The sequence below is a fragment of the Erinaceus europaeus genome, chromosome 13 (assembly GCF_950295315.1).
Source record: "Erinaceus europaeus chromosome 13, mEriEur2.1, whole genome shotgun sequence".
Taxonomy (NCBI): Eukaryota; Metazoa; Chordata; class Mammalia; order Eulipotyphla; family Erinaceidae; genus Erinaceus; species Erinaceus europaeus.
Genome location: NC_080174.1, coordinates 3,334,147 through 3,352,280, shown reverse-complemented (window position 1 = coordinate 3,352,280; position 18,134 = coordinate 3,334,147).

Genomic DNA, 18,134 nt, shown 5'->3' with positions numbered 1-18,134 from the left:
GGGAGAGGGAGAGGGAGAGGGAGAGGGAGAGGGAGAGGAGAGGGAGAGGGAGAGGGAGAGGGAGAGGGAGAGGGAGAGGGAGAGGGAGAGGGAGAGGGAGAGGGAGAGGGAGAGAGGGAGAGGGAGAGGAGAGGGAGAGGGAGAGGGAGAGGGAGGGAGAGGGAGGGAGAGGGAGAGGGAGAGGGAGAGGGAGAGGGAGAGGGAGAGGGAGAGGGAGAGGGAGAGGGAGAGGGAGAGGGAGAGGGAGAGAGGGAGAGGGAGAGGGAGAGGGAGAGGGAGAGGGAGAGGGAGAGGGAGAGGGAGAGGGAGAGGGAGAGGGAGAGGGAGAGGGAGAGAGACCTGCAGCTCATCTTTGCTTCTCATTTGCTTCTCAGACTCAGAGACGAGCTGGAGAGGGAGCGAGAGTGGCTGCAGGCAGCAAAGGCGCAGCCAGGCAAGTGGGGGACACCAGTGCTGCTCTGTTCCTGCTGCAGGCCCGGCTCCTGCCCTGGGTGACGCTAGGGGTGTCCTCAGAACAGCTGCTGTTGTTTCCACGACTGTGTGTGTTTGTCCAGTTCTTTATCTCACCTGCAGGGGGAAGGTCCCTGAGTGGCGAAGCAGGGCTTCAGGTGTCTCTCTCCTCCTTGCTTTCTCTCCTTAAATACAGTGTTTATTTTAAATTATTTTCTTTATTGGATAAAGACAGCCTGAAATCAAGAGGGGAGCGGGAGATAGAGAGGAAGAGAGACAGAGAGACACCAGCAGCCCTGCTCCATCACTCACAAAGCTTCTCCCTGCAGGTGGGGACCGGGGACTTGAACCTGGGTCCTTGCGCATTGTAACATGTGTGCTCAACCAGGTGCGCCACCACCCGGCCCTTAAATAAATTACTTATTTTCTTATTTTTTGCCTCCAGGTTTATTGGTGGGGCTTGGTGCTGGCACGGCAAATGCACCTCTCCTGGTGGCCATGTTTCTTTCTTCTTCCTCCTCCTCTTCCTCTTCCTCCTCCTTTTAAAATATTTTTTATTTTTCCCTTCTGCTGCCCTTGTTGTTTAACATTGTTGTAGTTATTGATGTCGTTGTTGTTGGATAGGACAGAGAGAAATGGAGAGAGGAGGGGAAGACAGAGGGGGAGAGAAAGACAGACACCTGCAGACCTGCTTCACCACCTGTGAAGCGACTCCCCTGCAGGTGGGGAGCCGGGGGCTCAAACCAGGATCCTAATGCCAGTGCTTGTGCTTTGCGCCACATGCACTTAACCCGATGTGCTACCTCCCGACTCCCTCTGTTTATTTATTTTTTATGACAGAGAGATACAGAGACAGTCGTGTGGTATTGCACCCAGCTAAGTGCATACATCACCATGCCCAAGGACCCGGGCTCGGGACCTCGTTCCCCACCTGCAGGGAGAATGTTTCATGAGTGATGAAGCAGGGCTGCACGTGTGTCCTTTATCTTCCTCTTCCTGTCTCCCCTCCCCTCTCAATTTCTCTCCTTTCTGTGAAATAAAAATAGAAAGAAAAAACAAAAAACTGAAAAAATGGCCTCCAGGAGCAGTGGATTCATAGTGCAGGCACTGAGCCCCAGTGATAACCCTAAAGGCAGAGAGAGAGAGAGAGAGAGAGAGAGAGAGACATGCAGAGAGCTAGCAGAGCCCTATTTAGCTCTGGCTAATGGTGGTGTTGGGAATTGAACCTGGGCCCTTCTGCAGAAGAACTTTCATGCTGCCTCCCCTGCCCTTTCTCCCTCTCTATCACATCAACCGTGATAGAGATTTCTAGTCCCCATCCAAAATAAGTCATTTATTTATTTACTTATCACCGAGAGAGGGGGAGAGAGCAAGAGTATCACTGTGCACATGGAATGCTGAGGACTGAACTTGGGAAGCCTGAAACTCTCAGGCTCTGTCTAGTGCCCTGAACTGGAGCAACCACTTCTGTCAACGTGTTTGCACTGTGGCTTGCATTTTCTTGTATAAAGACTATATATTATGACACGTACACTGTTACTAATGCACAGTGATCCTAACAAGGCTGAGATATTAAATACAACAGCGCTTTGTTGTTTGAAAATATTTTCAGACTCATCTGAGGAAAACGTCACAGAGGACCATCTTACTCTGATTCAGAAGGTTGAAAAGAAGAGATGTGAGATACATAATAAATGGGATGAAATTCAAGCTCTGAAAAAAGAAATTAAAACGACTTTGGTTCACACTGAAGTTTCAAACATCATGGAGAACAGGATCAAGAGCATAGAGGTAAGGGATTTCCTGACTGGGATGCTCACGGTGTTCTTTTGTTCAAAGTGCAAGGGGTGACTTTGTTTTAATGCAGAGTGACATGTAACAATTAAATAGCATAAAAGTGTTTTAAAACAATATATTTCTATTTCAAAACATTTCTAATAACAGAATAATTTCAGCGATTCACTTAAAATGACAACAAAAGAGGCTAATGAAAATGGTGGATTTTTTTTAAACAACAACAAAACCTCTTCTGGGGTTAATTGATATCTCCAAAATTTGACAATTTTGTTAAGAAAATGCTCACTGTGAAAGCAATGTTTTCTGTTATTTAGTGCCTCTTGTGTGTTAAGTCACTTAAGCAGAAATTTAAAGAGGTTGAGACATCAGTCCAGGATCAGCAGATAACTCACTGCAGGAAACATGCCTCTTTCTGTGAAGCTTGGAGGCCAGGTGTCATTTTGGGTGTCACACCCCCAGGTACAGTAGCCCTGGGGTCCTGCAAGACCTTCACCTGTTGGGGACCCAGTGCTTCAAAACACCTGCTACAATTCTGTCCTGACCTCCCTGGGCAGACGCCCTCACCCGTGTGTCCTGGAGCCTCCCCTCCCCAGAGCCCTGCCCCACTAGGGACAGACAGACACAGGCTGGGGGTGTGGATCCACCTGCCAACACCCATGTCCAGTGGAGAAGCAATGACAGAAGCCGGAGCTCCCACCTGCTGCTCCCCATAAAGATCTTTGGTCCCTGCTCCCAGAGGGGGAGAAATGTCAGGGGAAGATGCCCAGAGGGCTCTGAACTCCAACTCCATCAGGACTGGGAGAGAGAAGAGGGAAAAGGAAGGAGATTCAGAGGTAGTAGCAGGTGTAGGTGTGACTTAGGAGGAGAAGGCAGGACCCAAGAAAACATGGGGAAATCTATATAAATGTAGATAGATATAGAAATAATAGTCAACCCATATCTGTGACTTGGGAGAGAGAACCACTGCAGCTTTCAGTGGAGGGAAAGGGGACACAGAACTCTGGTGGTGGGAACACTGTGGAATTCTACCCTTTATCTTATAGCTTTGTAAATCAAAATTAAATCACTACTAAATTATGTTTTTATAAAGAAAAGAAGTATGCCTGACTAGTTGGCATGTCAGAAATTCTTTGTCTTCTCTTGCTATTCCTGATTCCAGCCTCTAGGAATGTTTGTCCGACATCAGGCCAAACACAGATAATTGGTAAAAGGCCCCACAGCCTTAAAAACCCTTATCTGATACCCTAACCCTGCCTACGTCCTTGGGGTAAGGTCAGAAGTTGCAGGGTAAGCATAGAATTGGATGAAATCATTAGAATTGGAGGTGAGAAGTCTGATACTGAGTGGTTTACATAGCAGGGTAGAGATTATTTTCTATACTTGACGTGAGCATGTGCTCAACAGAAAGACGGAGGCAGTGGTCTATGGACAGGACGTTCCCTGAAATCTCATAGCTGGACGTATCCTGTCGGCATCTCTGAACTCTTCTCTCACCTCCAGTGGTGTTTGAATTGATTCATTTGATCCAAGGTTCACACCATCAACCTCAGGACCCAGCATCCATCTCTTTCTCTCTCTCTCTCTCTGAAACAAAATTAATAAAAAAGGTTGACCCATTAGAGTTGAAATTATACATGTGCAAGAAGGTGCCTGGAAGCCAGCTTGTGCAGGGAAGTCTGCCCACTTACCTGGGCATGTCACTGCCTGTCCCCATCCTTATGTCTTAAGTGGTGTGCTTCTGAAATTGGGATTTTAGTATCCACAAAGTACTTTCCTTCCCAAGTGTGTGAGTAATAGTTTAAAATATATTTGAGCGAATGTCTTACTTTGAAATCCTTTCTTTTTCAGTCTGAGACTCTAAAAATGGAAACAGCAAATAGGATCTTAGAGAAGAACATAGCCGTAAGTTTTGTGGATCTGTTTATTTTATTTTATTTTATTTTATTTTTTCAGTAGAAATTCTCTGGCTAGTGCCTTCTAGTTTCTGGTCTAACATCCATGTCCTTGATCCAGTTGGAGTTGATTTTTATTTCTGATTTTTTATTTTTATTTTATAGTGATATAAAGTGGCTCATTTTCATTCATCTGCATGTTTCAACCCAGTTTTCCCAGCACCATTTATTGAAGAGAGCCTCCTTCTTCCCTTTAATACTTTGGGCCCCTTTCTCAAAGATTAGATGTCCATAGATGTGGGGACTAGTGCCTTCTAGGACTGTGTTTTACACCAAGGGAGATTTACAGCATCCTTCTGAATAGTCAGCTTCTGCAGTGCTCGCACACAATGGCTACGGGAACTCACCCTGTGACTGTGGACGGTCCTGCAGCCCAGGCTGTTTGTGGAGCAGAGGACCAAGTGCTGGGCTCAGGTGTGAGGCCGCGTTCATTCCCAGGCATTGTGACAGGGTGGTACTCTGGCTAACCCTGGTCTTCCTCTTTCCCTCAGAAAGAAATTAAAAAAAAAAAAAAAGAAAGAAAGAAAGAATACCTTTAGGAGCCCGGTGATGGCTCACCTAGTGGAGTGCACACATTACCATGAGCAAGGACCTGGGTTCAAGCCCCAACTCCCCATCTGCAGAGGGGAAATTTTAAAAGCAGTGAATCAGGGCTGCAGGTGTCTTTCTCTCTCCTCCTCCTTATCTCTTTCCTCTTAAACTCTCTGTCTCTATTTATAAAAACCTAAAGAAAATAAAAATAAATAAAAGGTCCAGTTTATAAAAAATTTAGAAATTAAAAACATCCTGAACTGTTGTTAGCTAACATATTAATGAAAAGAAGAAAAAGAAGGAGGAGGAGGAGGAGGAGGAGGAGGAGGAGGAGGAGGAGGAGGAGGAGGAGGAGGAGAAGGTGATAATCCTGACTTCCCAGAGCAGACAACCTCACCAACTCACCCCTGTGTCTTGGAGCCTCCCCTCCCCAGAGCCCTGCCCCACTAGGGAAAGAGAGAGACAGGCTGGGGGTGTGGATCCACCTGCCAACACCCATGTCTAGCGGAGAAGCAATTACAGAAGCCAGAACTCCTGTCTTCTGCTCCCCATAAAGAATTTGGGTCCATGCTCCCAGAGGGAGAGAGATGTTAGGGGAAGATGCCCAGAGAGCTCTGAACCCCAATTTCATCTGGACTCAGAGAGAGAAGAGGAAAAAAATAAGGACATTCGCAAGTATTAACAGGTGTAGGTGTGAGTTAGAAAGGAAGAGAAAGCAGGGCCATAGGAAAAAAATGGTCAAATATATAAAAATATTGATCACTATGTAAATAATAGTCACCCCACATCTGTGACCCTGGGAGAGCCGCTACAGTTTCTAATGGAAGGGAATGGAGACACAGAGCTCTGGTGGTGGCAATGGTGTGGGATTGTCCCCTATTACCTCATAATTTTGTAAGTCAGTATTAAATTACTAATAAAATATTGAACATACATTATTAGTGGTCAAATAAACAGTCCCCAAACTGGCCATTCTTTAACATGTCTTTTTAAAAAATATATTTATTTTAGTGATGAGAGAGAGAGAGGGAGAGGGAGAGGCAGAGGCAGAGGGAGAGGCAGAGGGAGAGGGAGAGGGAGAGGGAGAGGGAGAGGCAGAGGCAGAGGCAGAGGCAGAGGCAGAGGCAGAGGCAGAGGCAGAGGCAGAGAGAGACTCCAGAACCCTGCTCAGCACTGGCTAATGGTGGTGTTGGGGATTGAACCTGGGACTTCAGAGCCTCAGGCAGGAGAGTCTTTTGAGTAACCAGTGTGGTGTCTTCCCAGCCCCACTGTCTAACTCTTCTATGTGTAGCTTTCAGTCCTAAGGAGTTTGTTCAGAGACCAGGACTGCGGTGAATGACTCCCCTGGCCACAGTCAGGGCTCCCCTCCAGAGAGCTCCCTAGGTGACATGGCGATTCTGTGCCAGCCTCTCCCTCCTGGGTGCTGGGAGCCAGGCCAGGATCTGACCTGGAAGGTACCGTCTATTTGTACCATGGGGGATGCCTGTGGCACACAGCCAGGATGCTGGCATGATGCGAACGAGAGCTTTTAACTTCTGACAGGATTGTGAATGCTATATAAAGCAGACCCTGGAGAAGAACAGGATATTCGGACTTGAGCAGCAGTACGTACTATCACGGTGATGGAAATCAACAGGGATATATCAGAACTGAGGTGGGGAGAGAGAGAGAGAGAGAGCTGCACTTTCAACCCATTTACAGCCATGGGCCAGCAAGATAGTTCATTTAGTGTTTGCTTTGTCATGGGAATGAACCAAGTTTGAATCCATTTCCAGTACATTGAAAAAAACTGCACAGCATTCCAGTGCGCAAGGACCAGGGTTAGAGCCCCGGATCCTCACCTGCAGGGGGAAAGCTTCACAAGTGGTGAAGCAGATCTGCAGGTGTCTCTCTGTCTCTCTCCCTCTGTATCTTCCTTCTCTCTGGGTTTCTGGCTGTCTCTACCCGATAATAAAGATGTTAAAAAGTAGCACCTTATGGGATAATCTCCTTTCTAGCTTCTGTGGTAGAGAGTCATGGTGGCGGTTGCTAGGACAGGCTCGAGGGAGCCCATCAGACGGAGATTGTGGGTCTCACAGCATACTGAGTGACCGCCAAGGGCCAGAGCAGATCATTGTCAGCACAGAATTGGGATGGGTCCCTCCTGAACACTGACCCTGTCTGAACCCTTGTGGAGGATCTGTTCCCAGTGCTGCGATGTACCTTGTGTGGCAAACACTACAAGAAAGGCGACCACACAGAGCAACTCGACAGGGCCGGGCAGAGGTGCCCTCCCTTAAACACACACATCACCGTGCGCAAGGATCCGGGTTCCAGCCCCTCCTCCCCACCTGCAGGGAGGAAGCTTCATGAGTGGTGGAACAGGGCTGCAGGTGTCAGACTTTCTCTCTCTCTATCTCCCCTTCTTTCTCCTCTCGATTTCTCTCTGTCCTGTCAAATAAAAGTAAAGTGAGAGAGAGAGAGAGAGAGAGAGAAAGAAAAAGAAGAAAAAAGAGAAATAAATGGCTTCCAGGAGTAGTGGGTTCCTAGTGCAGGCACCAAGCCCCAGTCATAACCGTGGAGGGAAAAAAAAAACTTGATCACATTCAAGGGCAAAGCTATTATAACATCCTTTAATATGAAAGTAGAGTAAGCAGAATCTTGCTTTGGCTATTCTGGATAAATATTCTCTGAAATTTGTTTATTTTGAAATTTCTTCTTATGCCCCCACTCTGAACCTTTGTAATTGTTACTTATTTTCAGGAACCTCTGGAAAGTTATCCAGGGATTCATAAAATTTGAGGACCCAGAAAATCAATTTCAAGAGGACGGAGAAAGCGACCAGTGAAAACTCAGCACAATCGACGTGGTCATGTTCTGATAATTAACTAACTGGCAAAAGTTCTTCTTCTTCTTCTTTTTTTTTTTTTTTTTTTTTAGTTATAATGATTTTACAGGGAAAATACTCTCTATGTATTTCCCAGAATCATTTGTTAAATGATTTGTTAAATGGGATATATGTAAAATTGCTGTTAATGAAAAAAAAAAGAAAATTTGCAACTGTCAGAGTGTGGATTTTTGTAGCTTATAAATGAATGAAGACATACATGACGTTGTCAGTTTCAGTGTCTGGTCGTGCTGATGTGTTGGGTGTGTCCTAATGAAAATGTGGGAATGTGGCTTGTGGCTTGGTTTACATGTCAGGAGCATGTTGCCTGGGGAGGGAGCAGTACCATGCAGCCTTTTCCACAATCATTCCTCTCGTCTTGGACTGTCTGCTGGGACTTGCGCACGGTGTTAGAATCTCCAGCCGGGTCTCTGGGCAGGGGGAGGGCCCTCTCCTCCTCTGTGATGGAAGAAACAGCAAGAGCAGGAGGAACAAACAGCTGAAGGAGGGAAAATGCTCAGGGGAATGGCATTAATAGCATCAGAGTGTACTATGAAAGGAAAGGTCTCACCCGAGTAATGAAGCTGAAGGGTTGTCATTCCACACGTGAAGTCTCTGGACACAGTCTGAAGTGAAGCATGTTGAGGTGGCAATCGTTGCGTTGGTTAGGTTGTGATCGGCAGATGCAATATTATTTGATATGGATTGGGAGAGGCATACGGGAAAGTGGGCCATATCCAAGGGTTCCAGGACTGGGGGAAGTAGAGGCTCTATAGTGGAGATGTGAGGTTCCAGGTTCCAGATGTCATCAGGATGCCGGCCAGGCTTCCCTGTACTGAAGACCCCACCAATGTGTCCTGGAGCTCAGCTTCCCCAAAGACCCACCCCACTAGGGAAAGAGAGAGGCAGACTGGGAGTATGGACTGACCAGTCAACGCCCATGTTCAGCGGGGAAGCAATCACAGAAACCAGACCTTCCACCTTCTGCAACCCTCAATGACCCTGGGTCCATGCTCCCAGAGGGATAGAGAATAGGAAAGCTATCAGGGGAGGGGATGGGATACGGAGATTGGGTGATGGGAATTGTGTGGAGTTGTACCCCTCCTACCCTATGGTTTAGTTAATTAATCCTTTCTTAAATAAAAAATAAAAAAAATAGCAGCAGAATGGAAGTTTCTTTCTCCTCCTCCTTTTTCTTCCCCACTCTCACTCTCTCCCCTCCCTCCCTCCCTCCCTCCCTCCCTCCCTCCCTCCCTCCCTTCCTTCCTTCCTTGCTTCCTTCCTCCCCCCTTCTCTCTCTTATTAAGAATAGCAGTCATGCCAGTCTTTGGCTTCTGGTGAGACTGGGCTTTGAACCAAGCACCTTTGGTGCCTCACCTTTGGTTCAAAGGTGCCTCTTTTTGTGTCTTTTTTATACTATGTCAGAATAGAACTTTCTTAGCACCAGCATATAATATGATAAAATTTCATGCACTCTAAGTAGATTGCTGTGTATTTAATGGTGCTTTGTTAATCTTAATTATTTTATTTTATTTATTACTGGATAGAGACAGATAACTTGAGAGGGGAGGGAAGACAGAGAGGGAGAAAGACAGAGCAACACCTGCAGCCCTATTACACCACTCATGAAGCTTCCCCCCGGGGCTTGAACCTGGGTCCTGGCCTACTGTATTCTGTGCTTAGCCCGGTGCACCAGTGCCTGACCCCCTATTTAATAGTGTTTTATCACAAAGAATAATTTATCACTAGGTCAAATACAGTAAATACTTTATATTTGTATTCAAGAATTCTGAAATCAATTCCTGAAAATGGGTGCCTATGTGTGTGTGGACATGGAGATATTCTTGTGTGTGCCTATGTGTGTGTGGACATGGAGATATTCTTGTGTGTGCCTATGTGTGTGTGGACATGGAGATATTCTTGTGTGTTCATTTTCCTGTGTTTTCATTCATTATATGAATGAAACCATAGCCAGGATGAGTGAAATAGAGATGGCGTTAATTAAACAGAATTCTCTAAAATTTATTTAACTTTTTACTTTTTACCTTTGGTGGCCTTTCTCTTTCTGGGATGACTTTTTCAGACAGGAAATAAGACAGGGAAACAGGAAGAGTGGGAAGGTCTGGGCTGTCTGAAGGACAAAGCAGAAACCCTTCAGGACGACCCGTCTCCCTGGACGGTTCTGAACACACAGTGAGTTGACTGGACCATCGTTACAATCTGCCTGTTTTTGGAGCTTCAGTGGCACAACTGGTTAGCACAGGGTACTTGTACAGTCTACCTGTTTTACTGTTTCATGGTGGTTAACGATTTACATGATTGTAAGATTATCACCACACCCACCACCAAAGCTCTGTGACCCTCCCACCCCCAGCGAGAACCTTCAAGTTTATAGTTTCATTGTATAGTTTTCATTCATTCAATTATAGTTTCATTGCTATAAACTTCACTCCTAGAGGAGGAACCTGGGGCTTGAACCTGGGTTCTTGTGCATTCAACTGAGTGTGAACTGCTACCTTACATTCTTCCTTCTCCCTTCCTTCCTTCCTTCCTTCCTTCCTTCCTTCCTCCCTCCCTCCCTCCCTCCCTCCCTCCCTCCCTTCCTTCCTTCCTTCCTTCCTTCCTTCCTTCCTTGCAGGTTCATGCATTTCAATCCTTGGTATGTCTTTCTATTTAGAAAGTTGAATAATGCATTCTTTCCACAATGCTGAACATCATAACTTGGCATTGGTTCCTTATTATAATTTGTTTAGATTCATTAATATGTGTAGAAATAAATTCTAAAGAGGGATTTTTTTTTTTTTGCAGACTCCCCCCACCAGACTTTGCTCAGCACTGGTTCCCAGTCCAGGCTTGGACTCAACTTAAGAGGAATGCTTTGTTGTTTGTTCAAGTATGTGTATTATCATAACATTGGGTCGAATTCATCCAAGAAACATGTGAGATGTGTGAACAGAAGAGCAATTTCACGTGTTCCCTGGATGCACCGTTTCTTTTCTATATTCTTGCACATTATTTCAGAAAAACTTTATAAGATCAGACCCTGCTCTCAGCCTTTGTTAAAAATATACTCTCAGGCCCCTTGTTTAAAGATTCACTTTATCTATTTCATCTGTGCTGTAGAAGTAGGATTTCACTCAAGTAAGCAAAGTCAGGGGTTCCTGTTTATTGAACAATTTGCTTTATATCTTAACACCCTTCAGCCACCAAATTGCAGATGCTACCATGATTCCATCCTGACCTCCCCATGTGTCCTGGAGCCTCCCCTCCCCAGAGCCCTGCCCCACTAGGGACAGACAGACACAGGCTGGGGGTGTGGATCCACCTGCCAACACCCATGTCCAGCAGAGAAGCAATGACAGAAGCCAGTCCCACCTTCTGCTCCCCATAGAGAATTTGGGTCCATGCTCCCAGAGGGATAAAGACCAGGGAAGCTTCCAATAGAGGCAATAGGACAGGGAGCTCTGGTCGTGGGAACTGTGTGGAATTGTGTCCCTGTGATCTTACTGTCTTGTTCATAATTATTAACTTACTAATAAAAAATTAAAAAAGAAAATCAAAGCAGAACGATCAGATTTCTCCTGCCATGTGGGGTTGGGGATAGGATGGGGGTCGCAGGTGCTGAGAGCCTCAGGTTCTGCCTCTCCCCCCTGCCCCCCATGTGGCATGTTGTGACATCCCTTACAGGGAACAGAGCCAGTGAGGAGTGGCCGTGTGGCCTGCAGAAGACAGAGTGACAAGCTTGCCAGCTGCTCCCACAGCACGGAGCATGCTCTCTGCACGGCTGCGCTCTGAGACTCAGACCTCGACCACCTGAACCAACCACTGCATTTCACCAAAGTAAACTCCAGATGGGTCCAGGACTTTCATGTGAGACCAGAAACTGCCAAATACTTAGAAGGAAATATTGGCAGAACTTTCTTCCATCTAAATTTTATGAGCATCTTCAATGACACAAATCCAACTGCAAGGAAGACTAAACCAAAAATAAACCAATGGAACTGTGTCAAATTGAAAAGCTTCTGCACAGCAAAAGAAACCACTAGCCAAACAAAGAGACTTCCCACAGAGTGGGAGAAGACCTTCACATGCCACGCATCAGACAAGAGACTAATAATACCCAAATGTATAAAGAGCTCACCAAACCCAGATAAGAAAAGGCCCCATTCAGAAAATGGGGAGAGGATATGAACAGAGTATTCACCAGAGATCCAGAAAGCCAATAGACATAACAAAAAATGCTCCAAGTCTCTGATTGTCAGAGAAATGCAAATAAAGACAGCAGTGAGAGACCACTTCACTCCTGTGAGCATGTCACACATCAGAAAAGGGAACAGCAGCAAATACTGGAGAGGGTGTGGGGTCAAAGGAACCCTCCTGCACTGCTGGTGGGAGTGTCAGTGGTCCAGCCCCTGTGGAGAGCAGTCTGGAGACTCTCAGAAGGATAGAAGTGGACCTGCCCTTTGATCCTGCAATTCCCCTCCTGGGGATAGATCCTAAGGAACCCAACACACCCATCCAAAAAGACCTGTGCATACCTGTGTTCATATCAGCATAATCTGTAATAGCTAAAACCTGGAAGCAACACTGGTATCCAACAACAGATGAGTGGCTGAGGAAGCTGTGGTCTCTATACACAATGGAATACTACTCAGCTGTGAAGAAGGATGAAGTCACCGTCTTCCCCTCCTCTTGGATGGAGCTTGAAGGAATCCTGTGAAGTGAGATCAGCCAGAAAGAGAAGGATGAAGATGGGACGATCTCACTCATGGATAGAAGTGGAGACATCAGAACAGAAAGGGAAACAAAAAGCAGAACTCGGATTAAGTTTGGCGTCTTTGTGCCAAAGTAAAGGACTCTGGGTAGAGGTGGGGGTGTTCAGGTCCTGGTGCTGATGGTGGGGGAGGGATTGGGGCAAGTGTTTTTGAGAAAACTGAGAAATTTTCCATATGTATCTACTGTAACCTCCCAATAAAAATATCATGAGTGCTTGACATGACATTAACATGTAAACCAAGACACTGCCCCCGCCTGCTGGCATGTCTGTGTGTGTGGGGACCGGGAGTGCACATGGGACTAAGCCAGCTCCCCAGCCCAACTGCGTTCTACATTTTTGAAAGGGGAGAAGAGATAACCACAACACCACTCTGTCATCCATGGATTCCCCCGGTCCTGTTCTTAAGTGTTCCCAGGACTTGAACCCAGGACCCCATGCTTGGTAAAGTGTGCTTGTAACCTTTTGAGCCACTTCTTGGAAGCCCCAGTCCTGTAATTCTTACCCTATAAGTTGCTCTTTAAATCTAAATCTATATATTTCTCATCATATTCTTTCTAGTAGAGTTTCTCTTGGACTTTTCTGAAATGCAGCTCTTCCTGAAAGCAGAGTTAAGTTCAATTCCCAGTTAATTATCTGCATCGTTGTATTTTTCCACCTCAGTTCCTCTTTTTCCTTCAGACTAATTCAGGCTTCCTCTCTGCAGACACGGCTCTGCTACACCGCCCTTTGAATATTTACTGAACTCACATTCCTTGGCAGAAATGACAAAACAGTCAAATGATCATTATCTCCTTTATTTATTTTCAAGTTCCCTGGATAGCCAAGTATTGAAATGCTACGGGTTCTCCGAAACCTCAAGGTTTCACACTCAGAACTGGTTTCAGCTCTTGTAAAATGGTTGGCTGTGTATTTTCTCCTTGTTTCAGGAATGTGATTATTGTCTTGTTCTTTTTTTAGAGATCTTATTGAAGATACGATTTTCAGCCTAGTCTTTCACACACGCAGTCTCAGCCTCTCGTCTCCCCTTGGCTGGTGCAGAGGAGACGCCCAGGACCCCAGGGTCCCTCCATCCTGTTCCCATCCCACCTTCCCCAGAGTCCTTTGCTTTGGTGCCAGAGTCCACCCCCAGTCCAAGTTCCACTTTATGTTTTCCCTTAATGTCTCTTCTGCTTCTTCTTCCCCTTCCTCTTCCTCTTCCTCTTCCTCTTCCTCCTCCTCCTCCTCCTCCTCTTCTTCTTCTTCATCTTCTTCTTCTTCTTCTCCTCCTCCTCCTCCTTCTTCTCCTTCTCCTTCTCCTCCTTCTCCTTCTCCCCTCCCCCTCCCCCTCCCCCTCCCCCTCCTCCTCCTCCTCCTCCTTCTTCTTCTTTTTAGTTGAGGGCATAATGAATCACGCCACTTTTGCTTATGCATGTGTGTGGTGTCTCAGTTTTACATTTGGAGCTATAAATAGATCTCTAAAGGAAAGCATCCCCACTGGACAACAGGAAGGCTGTTCCAGAGCTCTGTTTCAGAGCACCTGGCTGAGAGCACGTGCATGTTACAATGCACAAGGACCCGGGTTCAAACCCCCCAATTCCAACCTGGTAGGGGGAAGCTTTCCAAGTGATAAAGCAGGGCTGCAGCTGTCTCCCAGTCTCTCTCTATGTCTTACTCCCCCCTTGATTCTGGTTGTCTCTATCACACAAATAAAGATTAAAAACAATTGAAAATGGAAGGCTGTTTCCAGTGGCTGAATTTCTCTTTCCTCACATCCATGACACTCTGCCAGTCTGATTCTCACCTTGGAGGCTCTCTGTGAAGCTTCACTCTACCCTGGATCCCCCTCAATGTCTCTCTGTCTCTGTCAAAAATACATATGGACATAATTCAATAAAAACATTGCAGGCTTTCCTATCTATCTTCTCTCCACATTGAAAACAAGAAGCCCTGAATTTGAGATACAGTGAGGCAGGTATGTGCTTCCTTAACGATGCTGTTGCAAGTCATGCTTTGCAGTTTCTGGGTGCCTTGCTGAGCAAGAGTTAGACTCGGCCAGTCTGAGGTCCTCATGGGTTACTGTTGACACCAGCTCACTCAGTAGGAAGGGTTATATTCTATCAACCGGCTGTACTTTGCCAAATATCTCAATTATCATAAAATTACTGCTTTTCAATATTTATATATGTAATCAAACGGATTGAATGTATTTTTCTGTGTTTATGAGTAGGACACATAGATCTTGTCCATCAGCAGAGCCTCTGAATTGCTACCAGTCTCTGAAAGGCATCCTCCATGTGCCTCTGCTTCTAGTGACTGTGGCTTCGGTGTCCTGGCCGTCCATGCCCGTGACAGTAACCCATCAAGAGGACCGTGACAGATAGCAAATGCCACAGATCCCTTTTTAAAATGGCCCGTTAGGCACTGCTGCTCTGATCTGAGAGGCAAGAGGAAAACAGGCAGGACACCCTGCCCCTGCAGGTTGAAATAGTTGTAGGTCGGCTTAAAGAAGAAGTGGGGGCAGGGCCTTAGAAGTGAATGATATATATATTATAAAAAATTAGATATATTATAATGATATATATATCATACAAAATTACAATGATACATATATCATATAAAATTATATATGTTACAATGATATATATCACAAAATTACAATGATACATATATCATATAAAATTACATACGTTACAATGATATATATCATACAAAATTACAATGATACATAGATCATATCTTCTTCTTCTTCTTCTAGCGTTTGCCCTTCTTCCGTAGCCAGTCAACAGCGTCAGGTGGAGCCTGATGTCAAGTTTCGAGACCTCCTTTGAATCTGGAGAGGTGGCAGTCGTTGACTATGTGGGTCATAGTCTGTCTGGAGCCGCAGGGGCAGTTCGGGTCGTCTCTGGCTCCCCAGCGATGGAACATAGCGGCGCACCGGCCATGGCCTGTTCGATAGCGATTGAGGAGGGCCCAGTCATAACGTGCTAGGTCAAAGCCGGGTTGACGCTCACAGGGGTCTGTGATGAGGTGTTTGTTCTTGACCTCAGCTGACTGCCAGCTCTGTTTCCAAGAGTCTGGAACAGAGAAGTTCAGTGTAGGCGTAGGGGACCAGATTGGGTGACAAGACGTCAAGCGTTGGACAGGGTGGGCGAAGATCTCCGCGTATATTGGCAGGTCCGGTCGAGCGTAGACGTGGGAAATGAACTTAGATGATGCCGCATCCCGACGAATTTTATATATCATATAAAATTACATATATTACAATGATATATATATCGTATAAAATTACGTGTTACAATGATACATATCATAAAATTACATATTTTAGAATGATATATATGTCATATAAAATTACATATGTTACAAATGATATATATATAACATATAAAATTACATATGTTACAATGATATATATATCATTTAAAATTATAATGATATATATACATAGATATGTACATTTATATATATACATATTTACCCCCATCTATGTTCTTGGGAGAACTGTGGCAGTTACCCCTGGAGGGGGTGGGGACACAGGATTTTGGTGGTGGACGTGGTGTGAAATCACTCTCCTATTATCTTATAATCTTGTAAATCAGTCCTGTAAGTAACTATTCACTCACTAGTACAATTTGTAATAAAAAGACAGAAAATTGCAAAGAAAAAAAAGCCTGTTTCACAAATGACAATGGAATTACTGCTGTTTCTAGCAATCCATCCAAAGGACAGAGAGAAATTGAGAGAGGAAGGGGATAGAGTAGGAGAGAGACAGAGAGACACCCGGGGCACTTGCTTCACTGCTCATGACGCTTCCCTCCGTGAAGGTGGAGAGCAGGGGCTCAAACCTGGGTCCTTGTGCGAGGTAACGTGTGCTCACCCAGGTGCACCACCGTCTGGCTGCCCAGGAGAAGTCTTCTGACTGAGTCGTTCCCTGGGCTGCAATATCTTGGTCCCTTGAGGGATGGGAACTTCTCAGGATTATCCAGCATGGCTGTTGAGGGACAGGAGGGACCTGGACGGCAGAGCCACCCAGGAAATGGGGGTGGTGACAGGGGAGGTTGGCAAGATGGGGGCAGCTGTGGGCATGGCCTCTCTCTGCCTGCGTCACCATGTGGGTAAGAGCTCTGCTCTCTCTCCTCTCCTCCCCTCCCCTTCCCTCCCCTCTCCTCTCCTCTACTGTCTCTCCTCTCCTCAACTCTCCTCTCTTCTCCTCTCCTCTCCTCTCCTCTCCTCTCCTCTCCTCTCCTCTCCTCTCCTCTCCTCTCCTCTCCTCCCCTCCCATCCCCTCCCCTCCCTTCCTTCCCTTCCCCTCCCCTCCTTTCCCATCCCTTTTCCTCTCATCTCCTCTCCTCCCCTCCTCTCCCCTTCTCTCGTCTCTCTTCCTCTCTCTCTCTCTCTCTCTCTCTCTCTCTCTCTCTCTCCCTTGGCCTAACATGTGAATGTTCTCAATTGCCCTAAATAAAGTTTAAAATTTCTGGAAATCATGCTCTCCTCTCAATTCTTTGCCGAGATCATGCGCGACGGACATTTTAAATGTTGGGGAAACAAGCCACTGTCCATCTCCCCCCAGTACATTGCTGGAGGCCTTATACTTGCAGGTTCCTCATTTGCTGGAGCTGGGAGGTAGCTGCTGGCCATGGTGCTGAGCAGCGGGTCTGCGGGGCCTGTGGCTTCTTCTAGCGTTTGCCCTTCTTCTGTAGCCAGTCAACAGCGTCAGGTTGAGCCTGATGTCAAGTTTCGAGACCTCCTTTGAATCTGGAGAGGTGGCAGTCGTTGACTATGTGGGTCATAGTCTGTCTGGAGCCGCAGGGGCAGTTTGGGTCGTCTCTGGCTCCCCAGCGATGGAACATAGCGGCGCACCGGCCATGGCCTGTTCGATAGCGATTGAGGAGGGCCCAGTCATAACGTGCTAGGTCAAAGCCGGGTTGACGCTCACAGGGGTCTGTGATGAGGTGTTTGTTCTTGACCTCAGCTGACTGCCAACTCTGTTTCCAAGAGTTAGGGTGCATTGGATCGACCTTCTCATGGTGCATCCCGTGAGTACCCATTCATTGGGGAAACTGACGATCCTTCCTAGCCGACTGAATCCACATGGATCCCAGTCACTTTCAAAGCCAGCAACAAGCAGCTCCTGACAGCTTTCAAGCTGTTGGTCCTGCTCTTCGAGTCCTCCAACTTAATGTTGAAGGGCTATCCTTTGCCAAACGCGTTCTTATTGGCGTGTGGCTGAGCCCAGTAGAAATCAGAATGGAGGGCAGCTACCCAGACCGGAGTCCCGGCTGACAGGCTGGGCTCAGTGAGTCTCTAGAAAAGGACCCGCAGATACCTGCTGTTGACGTTGCTGCCAGTCACTTTTAGGATGGACTCTCCAGTGTTTTTATTTTTTATTCCTTAATATTGAGTTACAAAATTATGAGCTAACAGAGGTATAATTCACACAGTTCCCAGCACCGGAGTTCTGTGTCCCCATTCTCTCTGTTGGAAATGACAATAGTTCTCCCAAGGTCACAGATACATGCGTTGACTTACTTTTACACATGTGATTTATAAGTGCTATATTTATAAATGGTAGTGGCCAGCTTTTGTATGGTCTTGCCTTCTCTCCTGTTCCAAGTCATACCTTACGGGAAGGTGACCGGAGGGCCTTGAGCCCCAATTCTATCAGAACTCTGAGAGAGGAGAGGAAGAAAAGAAAGGACTGAAGAATGACCTCTTTTTTGATGTGTGACCAGATCACCGCCCCCACTCCCAGTTGATGTCTTCATTTTGTATGGAGTTCATT